General features: G+C 43.4%; 1 protein-coding gene across 2 annotated transcripts in view; it reads left to right on the forward strand.

The window, feature by feature from the left end:
• The first annotated feature begins 776 nt into the window (after window positions 1–776).
• LOC140725772 (polyhomeotic-like protein 3) overlaps window positions 777–25,194 on the forward strand; it is a 163,520-nt gene continuing 139,102 nt past the window's right edge. Inside the window, exons 1-2 of one of the 2 annotated variants that reach the window (XM_073041658.1) lie at window positions 777–890; window positions 1,029–1,102. The gene's annotated coding sequence lies outside the window, so the exon portion shown is untranslated. The remainder of the gene's footprint in view (window positions 891–1,028; window positions 1,103–25,194) is intronic. The other variant, XM_073041659.1, reaches the window with a different exon arrangement.

Here is a 25,194-nt window from a genome sequence, read left to right on the forward strand (position 1 = left end):
CTGGTTCAAGAACCTGATGGTTGAGGGGTAATAAGTGTTCCCAAACCTGTTGGTGTGAGTCCTGAGGCTACTGTATCTTCTTCCTGATGGCAACAGTGAGAAGAGAGCATGTCCTGGGTGGTGAGGATCCCTGATGTTGCTTTCCTGTGACAACGCTCCATGTAGATGTGCTGAATGGTAGGGAGGGTTTTTACCAGTGATGGACTGGGACATATCCACTACTTATTCTAGGTTTTTTATTCAAGGACATTGGCACTTCCATACCAGGCTGTGATGCAACTAGTCGATAAGCTCTCCGCCACACATCTGTAGAAGGATGACGAAGTTTTAGATGTCATGACAAATCTTTGAAAACTTTTAAGGAAGTAATAGGCATGTCCCTTTCTTCCTAATAGTGCTTACAGGACCCAGGACGGGTTCTTTGTAGCGATATCACCTAGAAATTTAAGTTGCTGACCCTCTCCAACATTACAACAGTGGTGTGCAGAAGAGTATCTCTGAATTCACAACACATCAAACCTTGAAGTGGGTGGGCTTCAGCAGAACATACACAGTGGCCACTTTATTAGGTACAGGAGGTACATTAGTGAAGTGGCCGCTGAGTGTGTGTGTGTGTTTGTAGTTACCATCGTCGGACTTGTTCTGCTTCCTCCTGTGCTCTGCGTGGTGCTGTGCGTTAACATTTCAAAACCCAACTTTCTTGTTAATGTGCAGATCACCAAACTCCGACCCCTCCCCTTCCCTGTGCTCGCTCCAGACTCTGCGCACTGCAATACGTGACTGCGCTTCGGATAATGTATTTGGAACCTTCGTCTGCTCTTATTAAATAGAGGGGGAAGAGAGAGAGAGAGAGAGAGATATGCAAGAACCGTAACACCGGTCCGATGCAGGTAAGCCCATGCACTAATCGCAATGCAATGCATGAAGTCATTTTCATCTTTGCCACGCTTCATGTATCAAGCAATATATTGCGGGTAATTATTATATTAACTAATTAAGCTGGTGCATATTCTTGCTTATAATTGCAGCCGATTGCAGAGTCTCATCCCGAAGAAATTCCAGGTAACTTCTGCCTGATAATCTATCAAGAAAAAAAATAATGGTATGAACTCAAATTGTTTTAAATAATTGGATTTTCGATTCAGTGATGCCGGAGTTTGTGTTTATGTCTCTGTCGGGGCTGTCTCCCGTCTAAAATCCTTCCCGTGGAAAATTCGGCTGTGGGATGAACATAATAAAAATATACATTAAGACGTCTGGAATATTGATGAGGGTTTCACTAATGGGATTATTCCGAATTGGAGACACCCCCGCGAGTAGCGGAAGCTGTAGGCTTGAGTTGTGATTCACGAATGCGAATCGCACAATGCAGTCAGAAAAATGCATTTTAATTGCACATTTTTAATAATCCTTTTAGCACACAGCCTGTCAGAGCTGTGGTGCAAGAGCCCACCTCTTATTGGTCAGCTTTGTTTAGCGGACTTAACGCTGATCCTTTGGTGGTCTTAGCACCTTGGTGAAACGGGGAAGGGGGTGGATGGATTAGGGGAGAGGGCTGTAGCAATGTATGAGGAGCGATATTGATTCCACGCATCTCATTTATTCCGCAAATGCACGACTACGTTTAAGGTTTTAATGATGCATTTTATGTCACAGGAGAAAAAATACCATTATTGAATAAATGCAAGATGTGACGTATCTTAATATAGACGGGACCCACTGAGATTGCGCGCCGCGTGCAGTGTTTGCCGGGATTTGTAGTTCTTTTTTAATACATTCTTAAAGTCGTTTTAGTGCTGCAGTTTTCGTTATAATAGTGCGCGCTACTCTCGGAATTATTTAATTCAATCTTTTCTTTTTTATTCTTAAATGAATAAAGACGTTTAAGAAAAAGGTGTTGGAAATACTTAACAGGTTAGTCAGGAAAGGAAAGGAAATAAAGTTTATGAATCACATCGATGATTCCCAAAACTGGGAATAGTGAGAGATGAAAAACAGGATTAAAGGAGCAGAGAGAGGGGGAGGAGAAGAGCTAACAAAAGGTCTGTCCCAGGATGTATTGGAAGAGGCATTAAATGAACGTGGATGGCTACAGATGGAGCTGACTGAGTATAGTCAAGTCAAACACGAGGAAATCTGCAGATGCTGGAAATTCAAGCAACACACACAAAATGCTGGTGGAACACAGCAGGCCAGGTAGCATCGATAGGGAGAAGCACTGTCAATGTTCATGCCATCAGGTTGGAGGCCTCCACCAGCATTTTGTGTGTGTTGATAGTCAAGTCAAGTCACTTTTATTGTTGTTTCAACCATAACTGCTATGTACAGTACACAGTAAAAATGAGACAACTTTTTTCAGGACCATGGTGTCACATGACACAGTACAAAAACTAGACTGAGCTACATAAAGAACAACACAGAGAGGGAAAAAAAAAACAACACTAGACTACAGATACTTGCTACTCTGTGGGCCTCACTTCAAACAAGGATTTTTATTGCACTAAAAAGGTGTTGAATCTGTAGAATTCATTGCTACAGATTGCTGTAGATGCCAAATCATTGGGCAATCCAGGCCATGCTCTCTTCTTGCCCGGATACATAGTGAGCTCATCAAGCTACAGGAAGTGATGGATACAGCCCAGTCCATCATTAGCAAAGCCCTCCCCACCATTGAGCACATTTACAAGGAGTGCAGGAAAGAAGCATCCATCATTAAAGACCCCACTATCTTGGAGGCCATGCTTTCTTCTTGCAGCTACCATTGGGAAGGAGGTACAGGAGCCTTAGGTTCCACACTACTAGCTTTAGGAACAGTTATTACCCTATAACCATCAACCACCTGAACTGGTGTGGATAACTTCTCTCACTAAGAACTGATTGTATGACTGATAGACTCATATTCAACAACTCTTTACAACTCATGTTCTCAGTGTAACGGTCGGTGGCATTAGTCTAGGGGAAGACACTCTCCGGCCCGCCAAACTTGTGTGGATGCTGCGTGATGTTTTCCCCTGTTACAAATCAGTACCACAAAATAACAAACAGTACACCATATGCAATTAAACGATTGAGCTTTATAATTCTTAATTTGACTAGAGGGTTAGTAAAGAAAACAAAAAGAAAAGGGCCCATTTTAATGAAACAGTCTAATATGCACATTGGAGCTCATGATTTCCCAGTCCATTCGTTCTCCATCGATTTCTCCTGGGCGTCATCGACTCCCGACTCCCATTCCAAGTCTACGCAGTCCTGCACTCTACAACCTCTCTGTTCTGGCATCTTCTCTCTCCATCTTCTGCTGAACAAAAGCCCATTGAGTACCTCGCTCTCTGATACAGAAGAAAGAAAAACAGTCCCCTTATTGGACAGCGCATATTCCAAAGCTCCCGTTATTTCCAGTCATAACCCAAACACTGCTGGTACAGAAAAACCATTACATTAGCAGTGAAACCTTTCCCAGGGCATTATACTCTTCCCTCCACAAAATTTAATCATGTCCACGTGACTGAGATCATTTGCCAACCCTTCCTGCAAAACAGAAAGTCCAACCCACGTGTAAAAGGCAGTGACATAGCTCCCCAAAGCGGTAGGGGCCACACTCTGTTTCCCCGGTGTTACATAGGCTTGCCTATCTGGTGGTCTCATGATTCTGTGAGACCTCCGTACCCCCTCATCTACCTCCTCATGTTCGGACACTACTGGGGATTCTTCTGGTCTACCTGGCAAGGCCTCTGCCAGCCTATCACTTGTGCCCACCTACAACTTGGACCCCTTTGTCCCTTGGCTTGAGGCCCACTTCATCCCATGCAGGGTCCCACAGATAGCTCCCCCCTGGCCCCAATATCACGTGACTCAGTGTGAGAAGGGTTGGGAGTCTCTTCCTCAATCAGTGGGGAGTTAGCAAATGACAGCATGTCGTCATCCTCTGAATCAATATCCCACTCAGGCGGCGGCTGGTCTAATCTCTCCGCTATTGGTCCTGCAGTCACCCCGCGTCGCTGCAGAGTCCTCTTACGAGGTGTAGGCTCCAGGTTGGTCTCTGGGTCAACCTGTACCTCTTGTCCCAGAGGCAGAAGGTGGTTCCGATGGAGAATCATGACAGGCCCATTCCCATCCACTGGTTTCACCCAGTAAACTGGTATGTTTGGCATCTGACTCGCATCTACATAAGGCATAGCCACCCAGCAATCAGCAAACTTATATTCCCAGGTGGCCTCAAGTTCATTATGATGACTCGGTCTCCTGGCATGAGTTGGACAAACCTAACCTTTTGAACATACCTTGTCTTATTTCCTTGATTCTGCTTGGCAGCTGCGATCTATGCTAACTCATAAGCCTTTTTCAGCTCCCTTCTCATATCTGATGAGTCTTCCGTGGTAGGTCATCTTCGTCAGTCCCAAAACAATGGTCATTGGGCAACCTCAGATAATATAAGATATCAGATAATATGGTGAGTACACAGTAGCTTTATTTTGGGTGCAGTTGTAGCAGTGGACCAGATGTCCAATATGTAGACTTCATCTGCTCTTTTTGCTGATCTCCAAGGTTCCGAACATGTCTAGCAAGGTCCGATTATACCTTTCGGGCTGGGGATCACCCTGGGGGTGATAAGGATTAGTCCTTGGCTTCTTGACTCCGAGCATGCTCAGTAACTCACGGATGAGTCTGCTCTCACAATCCCATCCCTGATCACTTTGTATCTGCCTGGAGAGGCCATAATAAATGAAATACTTTCCCATAACACTTTGGCCACCGTGAATGCCCTCTGGTCCTTGGTAGGGAAAGCCTGCACATATCTGGTGTAGTGATCCATGATGACTAAGACATTCGCCATGTTGCTGGCATCCTTTTTGACCGCCGACCAAATGGTACTGATCCCCGGGTTATCTCGCCAAGCAGCTGTCACTTCCCCAGGACTTAATTCCGGTAACTGGTTTGTCTTCAGAGCAGTCAGGTTACAGTAAACTTGTGGAATGGCATCATCAGAAGTTCCCAATTGATTTACTGCTTGTCCTTGCCTTCCGCCTTCACCGTGATGGCAAACTGACACATGGCTTTCACCCCCGAGGTAGGAACACTCTCCCACTCTTCGTCCCTGTGCAGCCCTTCAAGCGCACATCAGGACAAAGCATCAGCATCAATGTTCCTACTTCCTGGCCAGTACTTCAGGCTGAAATCATAGGCAGACAAATGCTGCCAACCACCGATGGCCTGTGACATCTAATTTCGCCAAGGTCAGGATATAAGTTAGGGGATTGCTGTCCGTCCTCACCTCAAACTTGGCACCACAGAGGTAGTCACTCAACTTATCCACACAGCCCATTTCAATGCCAGTAACTCCAACTTGTGCGAGGGACAGTTTTTCTCAGGGTGACAGTCTCTGACTGACAAACGCAACAGTTCTCAACTCAGTGCCCTGATCCTGATGCAGGGCACCCGCTAAGCCCTCTCTGCTGGCATCCATATGCAGTATATATGGTAACCGGTGGGGGGGGGGGGGGCGTCCGCAAAAGCCAGCACAGGTGCCTGGGTCAGCATCTCCTTCAGCAACTGAAAGGCCTCCTCACATTTTGATCCCACCTTGGTCCAAAAGGCTCCGAAGGGCAAAGATACTCTTTACCCTCCTCTCCGTTTGTTCTCCCTTTCTTCCCCAAGGGAGGGTTTAAAGGGTGACTCACTTTCACGTAGCCCTTCACAAACCTCCGATAGTAACCACAGAACCCAAGGAACGAGTGCAAAGCACTCACAGTCTGGGGCCTTGGCCAGGTGGTCACCGTCTCTAAGCTGGATCCATAGTTACTCCATCCCGTGAGACTGTGCTCAACATAGCTGACAGACGTCTTGCAGAACTGGCACTTGTCCAGTGAAAGTTTTAACCCTTCGGCTTTCAGTCACCCATCACCTTCAGTAGCCTCTCTTCATACTCTTCCAAGCTGGACCCAAACACCATGAGGTCATCCAGATACACCAATACCTCAAGCAAGTTCACCCCTCACCATTTTCTCCATGACATGCTGGAAGGTTGCAAGGGCGCCCGATATGCTGTGGGGCATCCTTTCGAACTGGAAGAATCCCAGTGGATGTATAAATGCCGTCCTCTCTTTGTCAGCTTCACTCATGGGGATCTGGTAATATCCACTCCTCAGACAGGCTAGCGTGCCTTTGATCCTTGGGACAGTATACTGGTTGGGGACGGTACACCTTTTCAGAGTCCTATAGTCCACACACATCCGCACCTTCCCATTCTTCTTTCTGGCCACTACTATTGAGCATGCATAGGGGCTTCGAGTCTCAGTGATGATCCCAGCTTGATTCAACTTAAACAAATGCTACTGAATGTCTTCCACCTCTGCAGAGGTAGTTGCTGCGACCTCTCTCTGAATGGGGTGTCCCCGGTCACCCGGATAGTGTGATGGGTGCTCTTGGAACAACTGGAAAAGACACCTTCCAGCTTCAACTGCTTCTCTATCAACCTCCTCTTCCAAACCGTAGTAACCGGGGAGTCCCCAAAGTTGAATGACTCAGCAGTCAACCTTCTCCCTTTTTCCAATATCTTCTCTCCAGTAGACATTACTGGATTCCAGGGACAGTAGACATTACTGGATTCCAGCTTGTGGTCTTCCGGAGCATCTACTAAGATGGCTTCGCCCTTGGGCCATCTTTGGAAATTTGGGGTTTCCCAAACTCTCGCTACTTCCCCGGCCTAACACGATTGGCCTGGACTGGGTGAACCACACAGTCCCTCCTCTAAACTTGTTATCCGGCCCAATGCAGCCATGCAGTTCCTCAAAAGCAGATCAATACTCAGGGCAATCACACAGCATCCAACAAAATCAATCAATCCCAGATGAGCCCCCACATTTGTAATCCTCAGGTTCGGTCAGCGGCATTAGTCTAGGGTAAGACACTCTCCGGCCCGCCAGACTTGTGAAATCTTGTTTGTGTGGATGTTGTGTATGTTTTCCTCGGTTACAAATCAGTACCACAAAATAACAAACAGTACACCATATGCAATTAAACGATTGAGCTTTATAATTCTTAATTTGACTAGAGGGTTAGTAAAGAAAACAAAAAGAAAAGGGCCCATTTTAATGAAACAGTCTAATATGCACATTGGAGCTGACGATTTTCCCATCCATTCATTCTCCATCGATTTCTCCCGGGTGTCGTCGACTCCCAACCCCATTCCATGTCCACTCAGTCCTACAGTCTACGACCTCTCTGTTCTGGCATCTTCTCTCTCCATCTTCCACCAAACAAAAGCCCACAAGTACCTCGCTGTCAGGTACACAAGAAAGAAAAACACTTCCCTCATTGGATGTCTCACATTCCAAAGCCTTCGTTATTTCTAGTCATAACCCAAACACTGCTGATACGGAGAAGCTATTACATTAGCAATGAAACCTTTCCCAGGGCGTTACATCAGTATTATTTTTATTCCCACAGTATGGCTTCTTTTGCACACTAGTTGTTGTCAGTCTTTGTTTATATAATTTTGTAAAATTCTATTATATTTATCTTGTAAATGCCTGCAGGAAGATAAATGTAATATATGGTAACATATACGTATTCTGATCATAAATTTACTTTGGGCTTTGAACAAGTAAACCATGTGAACTTACACATGTGCTGAGGATAGATGGGGAGTTGATTGAACACTTTGTCAGAAAGAAGGTAACACTTCCTCAATGTACAAACTTTGTAATTTGAAGTGTCTGCCTGGATAATATACTCATGGGAGTGCAGAGCCATGGTGACTAAACCTCTGAACTGATATTGAAAGAGTTGGACCATTAACCTAGAGACGTGTTTGAACTCCACTATGACAGTCTGTGGTTAAATTCCAGTACTGAAATTAATGGAAGTTATGTACGATCTTTATATAATCAAGCTGGGCCGGATATGGAGTATTGCATTTGTTTCTGGTAGCCACCTTATAGGAAGGCTATGGAGGCTCTGGTGCAGAAGAGTTTTACCAGGATGCAACTTGGATTAAAGGGCTTGTGCTTAGATTAGATTGATTCAAAACTTTGAAACATTTAGAGAAATACGTTGTTTGCATGAAATCAAATCAGTGAGGATTGATCTGGGAAACCCACAAGTGTTGCCGTTTTTCCGGTGCCAACTTAGCAGGCCCATAACTCACTAACCAGTGGAATGTGGGAGTATACTGGAGCATCTGCAGGAAACACGCAGTCACTGGGAGAATGTACACTCTTCTTGTGAAAACAGCAGGAGTTAAATCCCCATCAGGGATCACTGGTGTTGTTATAGCGTTATGCTACCTTGCCAACTTTACACTACCACGCTAGGAGTGGTTGGACAAATGGGTTGCTTTCTCTGGAGTGGCAGAGGGGAGTGCTGATTAGAAGTTAATAACATTATGAGAGACAGAGATAGAATAGATAGTCAGAATCTTTTTTTTTCCCAGTAGAAATACCAAATGCTACTTGGCGTACATTTAAGGTGAGAGGGCATAGTTTAAAGGAGGTAACCTGAGCACATTTTGTTTACATAGTTGTCATTGCCTAAATGCTCTGCCAGGATTGGTGGTAGAGGCAGATATGATAGAAATATTTAAGAGGCTTTTAGACAGGCACTTGAATGTGCAGAGAATAGAGGGGTATGGACCACATGCCAGCAGAAGGGATGAAGCATTATTTATTAGCTTAATTAGTTTGGCACAACAAGGCCATACTGCTGAATATTCTCTATGTTCTAAGTCTGAATTTTTTTTAAAAAAAGCTGCCATCTGTAATTGTGTGCATTATGTATCTGGTTGCTAATGTCCTTCAGACAGGAAATTTGCCTTTCTTACCCAGTGCTCTTCATATGTGATTCCAGCCTACCAAGTAAAACTTATATTCAGTGGTACTGCTCATTAATGCAATTATCTAATCACCCAATCATATGACAGCAACTCAATGCATTATAGCAACAGGTTCAGTTGTTGTTCAGACCAGCTATCAGAAAGGAGAAGAAATTTGATCTAAGTGACTTTAACTGTTTATGATTGTTGGTGCCAGACAGGGTGGTTTGAGTATCTCAGAAACTGTTGATCTTCTGGGATTTTTATGCACAACAGTCTGTAGAGTTTTACAGGAAATGGTGCTAAAAACAAATAAAAATCCATTGAGAGGCAGTCCTGTGGGTGAAAAGGCCTTGTTAATGAGAGAGGTCCGAGGAGTATGGTCAGACCAGTTTGAGCTGACAGGAGGATGGCAGTAACTCAAATAACCATGCGTTACACCAGTGGTGCAGAAGAGCATCTCTGAATATACAGCATGTTGAATCTTGTGGATGGGCAAAAGCAGCAGAAGACCATGAACATATACTTAGTGGCTTATGAGGCGTAGGAGATATATAATAAAGTGGGCACTGAATGTATTTTACCTTCTGTTCAAGGGGCAATCAGAGTTGGATACTGAGTGATGTGAGCATCTAAATCCCATGAATGAATAAAAAATCTCTTTGTAGTGGGACATTGATTGCTCTAGCTTTTGATGTAGGCAAGAATTCATCTAACAAATTCTTACTTAGAGTCTGGTCACCTCATTATAAGTAGGATGTTGAAGCTTTAGAGAGGGTGTAGAGGAGATCACCAGGATACTGGTTGGATTAGAGAGCATCTCTGAATGCAAAATATGTCAAACCGTGAAGTGGATGGAAAATTTGGAAAGCTTTCTTATGAGGTAAGTTTGAGCTATCTAGGGATTTATTTCTTGGAGCAAAGTGAGTGCTGAGTGCTGGGAAGCAGCTGAGGAGCTGATGTGAGTGTGGAACGCGGAGCGGGGACTCAGGACAGTGTGATCGCGGGACTGTCGCAACAGGAGGAGGAGTGAGGTTCTCGGGAGAGCACTGAGTGCTGGGAAGCAGCTGAGGAGCTGAGGTGAGTGTGCTTTAAAAGGAGCGTGGAGGGCAACTGAACGGTTAAGCAGAGTGTTGATTAGTCCAGACTAAGACTAATAGGCACTGGAGAAGTTTTTTCCCTACTGCGGTCACTTTGCTGAACAGTTAACTGCCGGTTAACTGTCGGCTAACTATTACTTGGATTGCACTACCTGTATGTATAATCTATATTTTCATTTATATTTATCATTATTATTGTTATGAGCAGAGAGAGGACATCTGCCGGAAGTAAATTCCTTGTATGTGCATAGGTACTTGGCGATTGAAGTCTGATTCTGATTCTGATTCTGATTAGAGGGAGTGAGTAAATTGTCAGGGACAAATAAAAGAAGGGGTAACTGAAGAAGGGTGGCCAGTGTGTGAGTGGCTAAGGGTAGGAGTGGAGCTTTGAGGCTTTGGCAAGCAGAGGCTGAGGACAAGCTTGCTCCCAGTGAGGTAAGGCCGGATAAGTTCCTTTAATTAATTTAATTAACAAGAGTAAGTAATGGAGGCAGCAGTTAGGGCAGTAGAGTGCTCCATATGCAGTAGGTGGGAAATTGGGACAGTACAATTTGTAAAAGGTGCATCCAGCTAGAGCTCCTGACAAACTGAGTTAGGGAACTGGAGCTGGAGCTGGATGAACTTTGGATCATTTGTGAGGCAGAGGCAGAAATAGACAGGAGTTTCAGGGAGACAGCCACCCCTAAAAGTCAGGAGGCAGGTAGCCTCCTGACAATCTCCAATTTCAGTGAGTGGCCCCATGGAAATGGAGTTGGTTTATCATGGTCAGGTGCTGGGATACAGTGAAAAACTTGTCTGGTATACCATCCATATAGATCAATTCATTACAACAGTGCATTGAGATAATGCAAGGTAAAACAATAACAGAATGCAGAATAAAGAATACAGAGAAAATATAATGTAGGCCATATATGTCAAACTCAAGGCCCGCGGGCCAAATCCGGCCCGTGGGCCAAATTCGGCCCGCGGTGGAATTATCTTTGGCCCGCGAGATAATATCTAATTACTATTAAAGCTGGCCCCAGTAATCGAAGCGCCTATGGCGTATGATATGGCTAATGCTGAGTTTATTCAGGTACCAGGTTTTCAGGGTTTTTAGTGTTTATTCGGCAGTCTTCTTCATAAGAAATGGAATTTGTAAAGTGAAACACTTTGTAGTTATAGCAGAGACTGAGACACATGAGAGCAGGCTGAAAAAACGGAGGCAACGAAAGCTGCGTTCGCACGCATCCGACTGATCCGGCCCGCATGAAGCTGCATTTTGCTCAATCCGGCCCATGACCTAAAATGAGTTTGACACCCCTGATAAGGTTCATGGACTGTTTGTCCCACTCCCATCAGGGAGGAAGCTACATAGCATCCACAGTAGGACCAAAAACGGTTACTTTCCCTGAGCAGTAAGACTGGTCAACACCTCTACTCACTAACACACCCCACCAGCACTACTTTATCATTTCCTCTTAGAGTCACCTTACATGCGATACTCCTGAGCCTAGCATCATTTTAGGGACAAACAGTAAATCTATGTATATAGTCTATTTTATGTATTTATATTTATTGTGCTCTTTATCTTATTGTGTGTTTTTGTGCTGCATCAGATTCAGAGTAACAATTATTACAATCTCCTTTACACTTGTGTACTGGAAATTCTTAAAGACTATAATGAGGTATATTGTGTCCTGGTAGGCACCACCTACCTCATTCATTGATGTGGTTTCATGGTAGGAGAATGAGGGTGGAGGGAGAGGGAGAGGGGGAGAGAGAGAGAATAAACTGCAAAGAAATTAGTAGGGATAGACTTAATGGGTCAAATGGCTTGATTCTGCTCCTATGTTTTGTAGTCTAATGTAATGGGCATGATGAGATTGTGCTGAGAGCAAGAAGATAGAGGAGCGGAATTAGGCCCGTTGTGTCTGGTCTACCATTCAATTATTACAATGTTATAAGGAAAGATTGAATAGTTAAGACTTTATTCCATAGAACGTAAAATTTGACAGAGGTATATAAAAATATGAGGGGTATAGATAAATGCAAGTAGGCTTTTTCCACTGAGGTTTGGTGAGACCACAACTGAGGGTGCAAGGTGAAAGTTTAAGGGGAACATAAGGCTCACCCAAAGAGTTGTGAGAGTATGGAAAAAGCTGCCAGCGCAAGTGGTGCATGTGAGCTCAATTTCAAAGTTTAAGAGAAGTTTGGATAGCTACCCTGAACGGCAGGGTATGGAGAGGTATCGTCCAGGTGTAGGTCAATGGGACTGGACAATTTAAATGGTTCACACAGACTAGATGGGCTGAAGTGCCTGTTTCTGTACTGTACTTTACTAATACTCTGTATTTTCTTTCTCCCGTTCTCCCACCTTCTCCCTGTAACTCTTAAACCCATACCAGTCAAGAACCACTCACAAAATGCTGGTGGAACACAGCAGGCCAGGCAGTATCTATAGGAAGAAGTACAATCGACATTTCGGACCGAGACCCTTCGTCAGTCCTGATGAAGTGTCTCAGCCTGAAACGTCGACTGTACTTCTTCCGATAGATGCTGCCTGGCCTGCTGCGTTCCACCAGCATTTTGTGTGTGTTGCTTGAATTTCCAGCATCTGCAGATTTCCTCGTGTTTGCCAGTCAAGAGCCTATCAGTTGACGACTTAATACAGCCAATTCCAATTTTGTATATTTTATCAGGCAATCTTATCATGTCCATCAATAATTTTAAGTATTTAATTATATCCAGCACCCCATCATTTTATTGAACTCCAGGGAACATAAACCATGCAATCTGCGTTGGACTCTGCAATCTGGGAAGTAGACTTTGGAGTTTACTGATTTGCATTCTGCTTTGCAAGTGGAAAGGCATCTTTCAGTTTGGAGAGAAGGAGAAATTAGGGTTTTGTGTCCATATGAGTAAGGTTATAATCAATCACTGCTTGGCTTAGCACAATGTCCAGAATTACCTTTTTGTAGTGTGATGTCAAGATTTGACACTGGGAAATGCAGTGGCACAAGGCCAGAGATCTCTTTGTACAAGGTGCTTTGCAAGCTCTAAAGTTAAAGTAACAGATAACTTCCACGTTCCTTTTCTGAGCACTGAGGCAATGTTTATGGTGAGAAACAGGAGAACGGTTTTGAAAGGGATAATAAATAAGCAATGGTAATGAGACAGCAGCTAGATGGACTGTATTTCTTAATACTCATCCTTTATCTTATGGTTTTATGGTAATATTTCAACATGGCTTGTACAGAGAGTTGTTTTCATCACTGGATTCTCTGAGACAATTAAGAGCACAATTAGGTCATTTGGCATTCCTTTGCCTTTGCCCTTACTAATCAAGAACCTAATCAACCTCCACTTTAAATATACCCAATGACTTGGCCTGCATAGCCAGTTGTAGCATGAATTTCATAAATTCACCAACCTCTAGCTAAAGAAATTCCTCCTCATCTTTGTTTTAAAGGGGCATCTTTGTATTCTGAGGCTGTGCCCTCTGGTCCTGGACTCCCCCACTATGGGAGGCATCTTCTTGCGTCCACTCCATAAAGGCCATTCAATAGGTATCAGTAAGATCTCCCATTAAAAATGGGATTGACAATGATATCCCATTCCATCCCTCCATAAGTTTAATTCCGTGCCTCGTGCACATTAGCATCACAGTTAGCATAATGCTTTACATAATTAATTCTCGCTGCTGTCTGTAAGAAGCCTGTACGTTCTCCCCATCAGCACATGAGTTTTCTCTGGGTGCTTTGGTTTCCTGTTTGGTTAGTAAGTTGTGGACATGCTTTATTGGCACCAGAAAGATGGCAATACTTGCAGGCACCATCTGTACATCCTTGGACAGTGTTGGTCTTTGAAGCAAACAAGACATTTCACTTTTTGTTTCGATGTATATGTGACAAATAAAGCTAAACTTTAATATTTTTAAGTTCTCTCCATTGCCTAGCTCATCCACTACTTCTGACACTGAGTTGAATCTGTAGCTTGGTTCTTGATAGGAAGTAGCATTCCACAGGAGGAATTGTATAAGATTGGTACAGATCAGAAGTTTGAGTGAGGCCTTCATCAGTCAGGGTCAACCGTGGATGTTGTGTCCTAGCTGTCTAGGTACACAAGCCTGGATAGTCTAATATGGAGGGCAAGCTATTGCCCATGTAGCATGCTCCCTCTCTCCACACATCTGATGAACCCAAAGGTTTAGCAGAGACCGATACAGTTTGGCACCAGCAGCATCACAGGAGTTGCCAGTCAGTGTTGAACTCAACATAGGTCTGCCTTAGGAACTCCAGCTTCAGATTCTTCCTTGGTGTTTACTCACACAGCCATCCCCATGAGTGGGTGTAGTCGCAAGGCAGCAGAGGTTTGAGATCAGAGTTTTATTTTTCCTAGGTCAGCTGCAAACCATGGCTGATGAGCCCCATCTGCCCGAAGTGATTGGTTTTAATGCACCAGTAAACTGCCTTTGTCAGTAGAAACGGTTCTGCCAGGTTTAATAGCTAAGCCAGACGTGAATACCAGAAGTTGGACTTGGTTGTCAGAGGTTATTTCAGATGTTCGCCATTGGGAGCTTATCCTCAACACCACCCCTGGTATAGCAACCCTAAGGGACAATGGAAGATTAGAATTGCTCAGATTAGGAGGAGAGGTGTATTTTGCTGATAGAAGACCATTGAATGGTTCCCCAGTAAAATAAGATGGATTCTGTACTGAGTGATATACCTTGTAATGACTTCACAGTAAATCATCCTGAGTGAAGGATCATGGAAATGAGAGAGATAGGGAACTGGCACAGAAGAAGAGTTGAGGCATTTTAAAAAGTAGGACAGACTTGAGGGACCCAGTGACCTTATGACTGTGATCTGAGTCATTGGAAAGACATTGAAACTGGTGATACAAAGCTAATGATAAGTAGACCCTCTTGGTAGAGTCCAAAGTTAAAAATACATCACATTTTATACCCTTAAGATCAAAGGTAACAGCAGAATATTCAATACAATTTCCATTGTTATAATGTTTCAATGTTCTGAGTCTGACAATACTTCCTTTGAACAAAATACGCAAAATGCTGGAGGAACTTAGCAAGTCAGGTAGCATCTATAGAGAGGAATAAACAGTCAACATATAGGGCCTGAATCCTATTCTCCTCCGTAGATACGGTGTGACTTGCTGAGTTCCTCCAGCATTTTGTCAGAATCAGAATCAGGTTAATATCACCAGCATATGTTGTGAAATCTGTTCAGTAGGCAGCAGTAGTACAATAGAATACAGTAAGACTGCACAACATAGGAGCAGAATTAGGCCATTCAGCCTATCGAATCTGCTCTGCCATACCATCATGACTGATCCCAGAGCCCATTCAACCACCTACACCTGCCTTTTCGCCATATCCTTTGATGTCCTGACTGATCAGGAAATGATCAACTTCTGCCTTAAATACACTCATGGAGTTGGCAGAGCGTTCCGCAGATTTACTGCTCTCTGGCTAAAAGAAAAAGATTCCTCCTTACTTGTTCTAAAGGATTGCCCCTCAATTTTGAGACTGTGCCCTCTAGTTCTGGATACTCCCACCATAGGAAACATTCTGGAAAAGCATCCACCCTAGTCTTCAACATTCAATAGGTTTCAATGAGCTCGCCCCGGATTCTTCTGAATTCCAGGGAGTACAGGCCCAAAGCTGCCAAATGCTCCTCATACGTTAACCCCGTCAATCCCATATGCAACCTTATGAACCTCCTCTGGACTGTCTCCAATGACAACACATCCTCTCTGAGATATGGGGCCCAAAACTGTTGACAGTGCTGTAAGTGTAGCCTGACTGGTGTCTTATAAAGGCTCAGCATTATCCCCTTGCTTTTATATTCTGTTCCCCTTGAAATTAATGCCAACATTGCATTTGCCTTCTTTACCACAGACTCAACCTGTAAATTAACCTTCTGGACTGTCTTGCACAAAGACTGCTAAGTCCCTTTGCACCACTGATGTTTGAATTTTCTCCCCATTTCGATACTAGTCTGCACTATTGTTCCTTTCACCAAAATGGATTATCATACATTTCCTAACACTGAATTCCATCTTTTTTGCCCATTCTTCCAATCTTTCTAAGTCCTGCTACATTGCATTGCTTCCTTAGCGTAACCTATCCCTCCACCTATCTTCGTATCATCCGCAAACTTTGCCACAAAACTATCAATTCCATTATCTAAATCATTGATGAACAATGTGAAAAGCAGTGGTCCCAATACTGACCCCTAGGAACACCACTAGTCACCGGCTGCAAACCAGAAAAGGCCCCTTTTATTCCCATTCACTGTCTCCTGCCTGTCAGCCATTTTGCTACCCTTGCCAGTATCTTACCCGTTACAACATAGGATTTTATCTTGTTCAGCAGCCTCATGTGTGGCACCTTATCAAAAGTCTTCTGAAAATCCAAGTAAATGACATCCACTAGCTCTCCTTTGTCCACCCTCCTTGTTACTTCCTTGAAGAAATCTAACAGATTTGTCAGGCAAGATTACCCTTGACAGAAGCCAGGCTGACTTAATCTGCAAGTACCTTGAAACCTCATCCTTAATAATTGACTCCAGCACTTTCCCAACCACTGAAGTTAGGCTAACTGGCCTATAATTTTGTCTTATTTGCCTTCCTCCCTTCTTAAAGAGTGGAGTGATAATTTGCAATCTTCCAGTCCTCTGAGGCCATGCCAGAATCAAGCGATTATTGAAAGATCATGACCAATGCATCCATTATCTCTTCAGCAATCTCTTTCAGGACTCTGGGATGTACTTCGTCTGGCCCAGATGACTTATCCACCTTCAGACATTTGAGTTTGCTTAACACTTTTTCCTCGCTCCTGCTCCCTGACATTCACAGACCTCTGGCACACTGCTGGTGTCTTCCACAGTGAAGACAGATGTGAAGTGGCCATTAAGTTCATCTGCCCTTTCTTTGTCCCCCATTAATACCTCACTAGCATCATTTTCCAGTGGTCCAATATCAATTCTCACCTCCCTTTTACTCTTTATATGACTGGAAAAAAAAACTTTTGGTATCCTGCTTTATATTATTGGCTAGCCTGCCCTCGTATTTCATCTTCTCCCCTCTTATAGCTTTTTTAGTTGCCTTTTGTTGGCTCCAACTTCCACTCAGTTTTGCTATCTTATATGCCCTTTCTTTGGCTTTTATGTAGTCCTTAACTTCCTTTGTCAGCCATGGTTGCCTACCACTGCCATTTGAGAACTTCTTCCTCTGTGGGACGTATCTGTCCTGTGCCTTGTGAACTATTCCCAGAAACCTCAGCCATCTCTGCTCTGCCGTCATCACTGCCAGTATCCTCCTCCAATCAACCTGGGCAAGCTCCTCTCATGGCTTCTGTAATTCCTTTTATTTCATTGCGATACAGTAACATGTGAGTCGTCCTTCTCCGTCTCAAATTGCAGAATGAATTCTATCATATTATGATCACTGTCTCTTAAGGTTCCTTTACAGTAAGCTCCCTAATAAGATCTGGGTTATTACACAACACTCAATCTAATATGGCTTTTCCCCGAGTAGGCTCAAGCTCTAAAAAGACATCTCGTCGGCTTTCAACATATTCCCTCCCTTGCGATCCAACACCAACCTGATTTTCCCAATCCCCTTGCATATTGAAGTCCCTCATTACAATTGTGTCATTACCATCATTATATGCCTTTTCCAGGTCCCTTTGCAATCTCAACCCCACACCTTCGCTACTATGTGCAGGCCTATATATGATTCCCATAATGGTTTTCTCACACACTTGCAATTTTTTAACTCCACCCAGAAAGATTCAGCATTCTCTGACCCTATGTCACCTCTTTCTAAAGATGTAATTCCATCTCTTACCAATGGAGCCAATGGAGCCTTCCTGCTTGTATTTTCAATACAAAGTATATCCTTTGATGTTAAGCTCCTAGCTTTGACTGTGCTTCAGTCACGACTCAGTAATGTCTACAGCATTATACCTACCAGTCTCAAATTGCGCCACAAGTTTGTCCACCTTATTCTGAGTGCTACATGCATTTAAGTACAGCACTGCATTCTAAACTGTTTTGAATTTTGCCTCTGTGGTACAATTTAACTCTTTGCTCTGTCTGCATTTGTATCCAGTCTTTGGATTGTCCGTTCTTTCATCCGGGTTACACCCATCATCTACCTGTAAACTTGGTGGCTCATCCTCAGCTCTATCATCCTGGTTCCCATCAGCCTGCCATATTAGTTTAAGCCACTCCCAACAGCTCTGGTAAATCTGCTCACAAGAATATTGGTCCCCCTCAAATTCAAGTGCAGCCCATCCCTTTTGTACAGGTCCCACCTGCCCCATAAGAGGTCCCAATTAGCCAGAAATCTAAATCCCTGCCCCCTACTCCAACTCTTCAGCCATGCATTTATCTGCCACCTCATTCTATTCCTATCCTTGTTGTGTGGTACAATCTCGAGATTACTACCTTTGAGATCCTGCTTCTCAGCTTCCGTCCTAACTCTGTATATTAATTTTTCAGGACCTCGTCCCTTTTTCTTCCTATGTCATTGGTACCAATATGTACCATGACTTTTAACTGTTCACCCTCCCTTTCAGGATATCGTGGATGCATTCAGAAATATCTTGGACCCTGGCACCTGGGAGGAAAAATACCATCCATGGAATCAGCTGTCTGTCCCCCTGACTATAGAATCCCATATAACTGCTCCCATCCTCTTCAGTTCCCTGAGCCACAGTGCCAGACTATACATGATAATATAGAAAAAAGTAAATAATTTACAGTGAGTGTATATGTTAAATATTTATTAAATATTAAATTAAAATAGTGCAAAACAGAAATAATATAAAAAAGTGTGTGTATTGCTCAAGGTTTCCAGCATCTCCAGAATCTCACTGTGTTTGTGAATGCTTTTTTGAGTTACACATCTAAATGGGAGACACTCCCAAATGTTCAAATACCCTGTAGTGGAAGGGGTTTAGATGATGAGGGGAGCTCCAATTGAAATGTAATAGATACCAGCAATTTAAAAAGTATTCAATTGTACTGCAGCCACAAAGACAACAATATTCTGGTGATTCCTGATTCTGATTCTGATTCTAAAAGGTCTGGATAGAGTGGATGTGGAGAAGATGTTTCCATTAATGGGAGAGTCTGGAACCCGACAGCACAGTCTCAGGATTTAGGAAAATCCCGTTAAAACTGAGGAGGAGGAATTTCTTTTGCCAGAGGGTGATGAATCTGTGGAATTAGTTGTTATAGTGGGCTGTGGAGGCCAAGTCATTAGGTGTATTTAAGGAAACACATGCAAAATGGTAGTGGAACTCAGCAAACCAGGCAGCATCTGTGGAGTGGAATAAACAGTCAATGTTTCTGTCTGAGACCCTTCCCCAGTCTTGATGAAGGGTCTTGGCACAAAACATTGACTGTTTGTTCCTTTCTATAGATGCTACCTGGTCTGGTGCATTCCTCCAGCATTTTGTGTGTGAATTGCCTTGGATTTCCAGCATCTGCAGGTTCTGTATTACTTGTGGGTGTATTTAAGGCAAAGATTGATAGGTTACTGATTGTTAAGGGTTATGGGATATGACAGGTGAATGGTATCCAAGATAGGATGGTATAATGATTAAGTTACTGGACTGGCAACCAAAGCTGTGGACAATTTATCAAATGAATTCAAATCCCATCAGAGCAAGTAATTAAACAAGTTCAAATTCCCTTCTGGTTTCAAGTAACAAAATAAATCTTGCATTGAAAGATTAAGCTGTGAAACCGCAGAATTGTTATAAAAACCCCATCTGGTTCACTTTAGTGAAAGAAATCTGTCATCCCATGTCATGTATGTGGGACTCCACAGGCACTCTGAAGCTTAGAGGTATTTAGGAAGAGACAAAAAATATTAGCGTTTCCAGTGATGCCCAGTCTTGTGAACAGACTGGTATGCACATTAAACCAGAAATGAGACTTGTTTTTACAAGCTGTGACTGAATCAATTGATTAAGTGTGAAAGGTGAATACTTAAGAGGAACCTGAGGGGGAATTTCTTCACTCAGAGGATGATGAGAGTGTGGGACGAGCTGCCAGAGGAAGTGATGGATGTGGGTTCAATTTCAACAGTTAAAGGATATTGGGTAAGTAAATGGATGGTAGGGGTATGGAAGGCTAGAGTCTGGGTGTGGGTCGATGGGACCAGGCAGGTTAAGAGTTCGGCATGGACTAGATGGGCTGAAGGGCATACTTCTGTGCTGTCATGCTCTATGACTGTTAACTTCAGAGGAGCAAGGAATTTCATTGCTCCCTATGACAATAATCTAATCTGAATCTGGGTCAGGTTCAACAGGACTTGGATAAATGGGGAACGTTAGAGTATGTGGATCACAGTGATGGGATCACTCACCAACTACAGTGGTTCCAAAAACAGGCTTAATCAGGTGCCTGATCATAAACAGTGTCCAATACCAACATCACAAGATCACAATGCTAAATTGGCTGGAGCAAATGTATTTACAGAACAGAGTTTATGTGCAGTGTGAATGTGAGTTATAAATCAGATTTGCTTCATGTGTCAGTGCAACCGAATGTCAAACAGAAATCCCAACAATATTTAACCATTAAAGCATGCAGGCCTTTCATCCACAATGATGAAGTATTTTGAAAACTTGGTGATGAAACATGTCAATTCTTGCCTGAGAAGTGACTTAGATCCACTCCATTTTGCCTGCTACAACAACAGGTTCACAGTAGATGCCATTTCATTGGCTCTTTATGCAATCATGGAACATCTGGACAGTAAAGATACATACATCAGGATGCTCCTTATCACTACAGCTCAGCATTCAATACTTTTATCCCCTCAAAATTAATAAGCTCCAAGCCCTTGGCCTCAATACCACCTTGTGTAGTTAGATCTAGATTTCCTTACTACAAGTGACTACCAGTCAGTTCGGAATGGCAGTAACATCTCCTCCACGATCTCCATTGGTACAGGTGCACCACAAGGCCGCGTGCTTATCCACCGCTCTGCTAGCTTTATACTTAAGACTGTGAGGCTAAGCACAGCTCCAATACTATATTTAAGTTTGCTGATGACACCACTGTTTGGTGAAGAATCAGCATAGAGGAGGGAGACTGAAAATCTGGCCGTGTGGTACTATAACAGCAATGTCAGCAGGACCAAGGAGAAAGAAACCAGAGGTCCGTGAGCCAATCCTCTTCAGAGGATCAGAGCTGGAGAGGGTCAGCAACTTAAATTCCTTTATGTTATTATCTTGGAGGACCTGTCCTAGCCCAACTTGTAAGTGTAGTTACAAAGAAAGCGTAATACTGGCTCTACTTCCTTAGGAGTTTGCGGAGTTTTGGCATGACATCTAATACTTTGACAAACTTCTATAGGTGAGTGGTGGAGAGTGTATTGACTGGTTGCATCATGGCCTAGTATGGAAACACCAGTGCTCTTGAATGGAAAATCGTACCAGAAGTCATGGTTATGGCCCAGTCCATCATGGATAAAGCCCTCCCCACCAATGAGCCCACCACCATGAAACACTGATACAGGAAAGCAGCTTCCATCATCAAGGATCCCCCATCGTCCACGCCATGTTCTCTTCTTACTGCTGCCATCAGGAAGAAGGTACAGGAGCTTCAGGACACATGCCACTACGATCGGGAACAGTTACTACCCCTCATCCATTGGGGATAACTTCACTTGCCCCATCACTGAAATGTTCCCACAACTTATGAATTCACTTTCAAGGACTGTTCATCTCATGTTCTCAATAGTTATTGCTTACTTATTTATTATTACTATTTCTTTCTTTTTGTATTTGCAGAGTTTGTTTTCTTCTGCACTCTGCTGAAAACCCAAATTGGTGGGTCTTTCATTGGTTCTGTTATGGTTATTCTATAGATGTATTGGGTATGCCCACAAGAAAATGCATCTCAGGCTTGCATATGGTGACATATATGTATCTTGATAATGAATTTACTTTGAACTTTGAAGTTTGAAGCCCCTGTTCAATGTTAAATCACAAGTTCATAAGACATTAAAGCAGGACTAGGCCATTCAATTGAGTCTGGTCTGACATTCTACCATGGCTAATTAATTACCCCCCTCAACCTTATTCTCCTTCCGTCTGATTAATCAAGAGCCATCAACCTCTGCTTTAAGTATGCCTAATGACTTGGCCTCTACAGCCGTCTGTGGCAACGAATTCTACAGATTCACCACCCTTTGGCTAAAGAAATTCCTCCTCATCTCTGTTCTAAATGGACACCTGTCTATTCTGAGATTGTGTCTTCTGCTCCTAGACTCCCCTGCATATCCACTCAATCTAGGCCTTCCCCATTCTGCTGTTTTATCTGAACAATAACTGAACCTCTTGCCCATGTATGCCTTCTTTTATGCATTGAGTTGCTGCCACATGATAGGCTGTTTAGATATTTACATTACCGAGCATCTACCGTGTATCTAATGAAGTGGCCACTACGTGTAAATGTCACCAGATACTACCCTGAGGTTCATTTCCATGTAGTCATTAACAGAGTTGTATTTGATGTAGGTCATAGTGAGGAAGCTGCTGGAAAGTTAGAGTTAACTCCCATATGGATAGAAGTAGAGATATACATAAATTCATAAAATGTCGAACAAGTTGCATAACCACATTAGTCCCATTTGCTTGCATTTGGCCCATGTCCCTTCCTTATCCATTCATCTGTCCGAATGCCTTTTAGTTGTACCCTTTCTACATCTGCTCTGGCAAGTCATTCTGTCTGCCCACCACCCTCTCTGTGAAAATGTTCAAAGTAAATTTATTATTAAAGTACATGGCAGCATAGTGGTTAGAACAACACTTTGTAGTCCCAGTGACCCGTATTCAATTCCTGCCATTGCCTGTAAGGGGTGTGAATGTTCTCCCCGTGACTGCATGGGTTTCCTCCAGGTTCTTTAGTTTCCTTCCGCAATCCAAAGACATACCAGGTTGGTAGGTTAATTGGTTATTGTAATTTGCCCCATGATTAGGCCAGGATTAAATTGCAGGATCGCTGGACCGGAAGGGCCATTTTTGTGCTGTATCTCACCATACCCTGAAATTCATTTCCTTGTGTGGGCACTCAGAGTAGAACAAAGAAATACAATCGAATCAATGAAAATCTACACACTGATAAGCAACCAACGTGCAAAGAAAGAGAAACTCTGCAAATACAAACAAAAACAAATAGTAATAAAAAAATAATAAAAATACGGGCAGTTCCCGGGTTACGTACGAGTTCCGTTCCTGAGTCCGTAAGTCGGAACAATTACATCTGGTATTATTTGGCGTCAGTTAGTCAAACGTTTGTCTTAGTATATAGTATATATTTTACCTTTCTATGCATATAAAACACTAAGAAACTTATGTATTCCAATAATTAAACCACTGCGTTGCTTAGTAATAATTGTAGCCTTCATCGGGGCAGGGCGTTTCATATGCTCCATTATTCTCACTTTGTCTGTTATCCTTTACAATTGTTCCGATCGTTGACCGACTGTAGCCTAACGCTTTTCCAATGACCAATGGCGTTTCACCTCTTTCCAAACGCTTTATTATTTCCACTTTATTTTCAATCATGATCGCTTCCCGTCAATGGAACAGGAACACTGCAGACGGCGGGTCCCGACCTGCGCTGGCTCCCGAGGTCTGCTGGGTCCTAAGGACCACAGAATTGGTTCCCCAGGTGCTAAACTGCACCGCACTGAGGCAGGTTAAATGGGACAAGTGGGAGCTGTGCTGGGTTTGGGTAATTGATCCTCCACAATATTTCGCGTGGGAATTTAAACTGGAGGTGGCAGTGTTTTTTTTTAACAAGGTTGAGTTGCGAGCTTGACATCAACCCAGCATGGATGGTACGGGAGTCACTGGATCAGTAATCAACCCAGCACAGGACCGGTCTGTCACTAAATCGAACTCGGGAACCTCCGTTCTGTAGCCCGATGCTGATCTGACTGCGCCACCAGCTGACTGGAATGGGGGGGAGGGGGGCAGTCAGGGTGAATCTTACTAAGAAAAATTTAAGCCAAATACAAAGTTAAACACTCAACACAGTGACAATGGCAACGACTTAAAATGGCGGATGGCATTCTCCTTCTTTGGTTCGTAAGTATGAGTTGTCCGTAAGTCGGACATTCATAACTCGGGGACTGCCTGTGCTGAAAATATAAGTTGTAGAGTCCTTGAAAGAGAGTCCATAGGTTGTGTTAAGTGATCAGTTCAGTGTTGAGGTGAATGAAGTTATCCACACTGGATCAGGAGTCTGATGGTGGAAGGGTAGTAAGTGTTTCTAAACCTGGTGGTGTGGGGCCTAAGGCCCCTTTATTCCCTTTCAAATCTTTGTCCACTCACTTTAAGCTTAGGCCTTCTAGTTTTAAAAATCCCAACCCTGGGGAAATGAGTGTGGCTACTCACCTTATCTACCCCCTTCAATATTGTATAAACCTCTGTGTCATCAAGCCTCAGCTTCCTGACCTCCAGAGAAAACAACTCCCTGCTAGCCAACTTGTCCTTATAACTTAAGCCCTCCAGTTCCGGTAACATCCTCGTAAATCATTTTTGTACCCTTTATTGCCATCCTTCCCACAGCAGGGCGACCAGAACTGTAAGTAAGTGCTTCATTTGTGGCCTTAGCAACATCTCAGAGAGGGCATCACAGCATTGTAGGTGTTAGCAGGACACTATTATAGCTCAGGGCATCAAAGTTCGGAGTTCAATTCCAGCATTGCCTGCAAGGAGTTTATACGTCCTCCATGTGATTGTGTGGGTTTCCTCCTATATTTCAAAGATGTACTGTTAGTAGGTTAATTGTTTATTGTAAATTGTTTTGGGCCTAGACAAGGGTTAAATGAGGCATTGATCATGTGGATAGTCAGAGGCTTTTTCCCAGGGCTGAAATGACTAACACAAGAGGGCACAGTTTTAAGGTGCATGGAAGTAGGTACAGAGGAGATACCAGGGATAAGTTTTTTACGTAGAGAGTGGTGAGTGCGTGGAATGGGCTGTCGCTTGCTGGGAACGGTGGTGGAGGTGGATACAATAGGGTCTTTTAAGAGGCTCTTGGGTAGGTACATGGAACTTAGAAAAATAGAGGGCTATGGGTAGCCCTAGGTAATTTCTAAAGTAAGTACATGTTCAGCACAGCTTTGTGGGCCGAAGGGCCTGTATTGTGCTGCAGGTTTTCTATGTTTCTATGTAAATCAGTGGTTTGCTGGGCGGTGATGCTTGTTGGGCTAGAAGGGCCTGTTCCGCACTGTATCTCTAATATA

This window comes from Hemitrygon akajei, chromosome 3 (genome assembly GCF_048418815.1).
Source record: "Hemitrygon akajei chromosome 3, sHemAka1.3, whole genome shotgun sequence".
In the NCBI taxonomy this organism is placed as follows: domain Eukaryota; kingdom Metazoa; phylum Chordata; class Chondrichthyes; order Myliobatiformes; family Dasyatidae; genus Hemitrygon; species Hemitrygon akajei.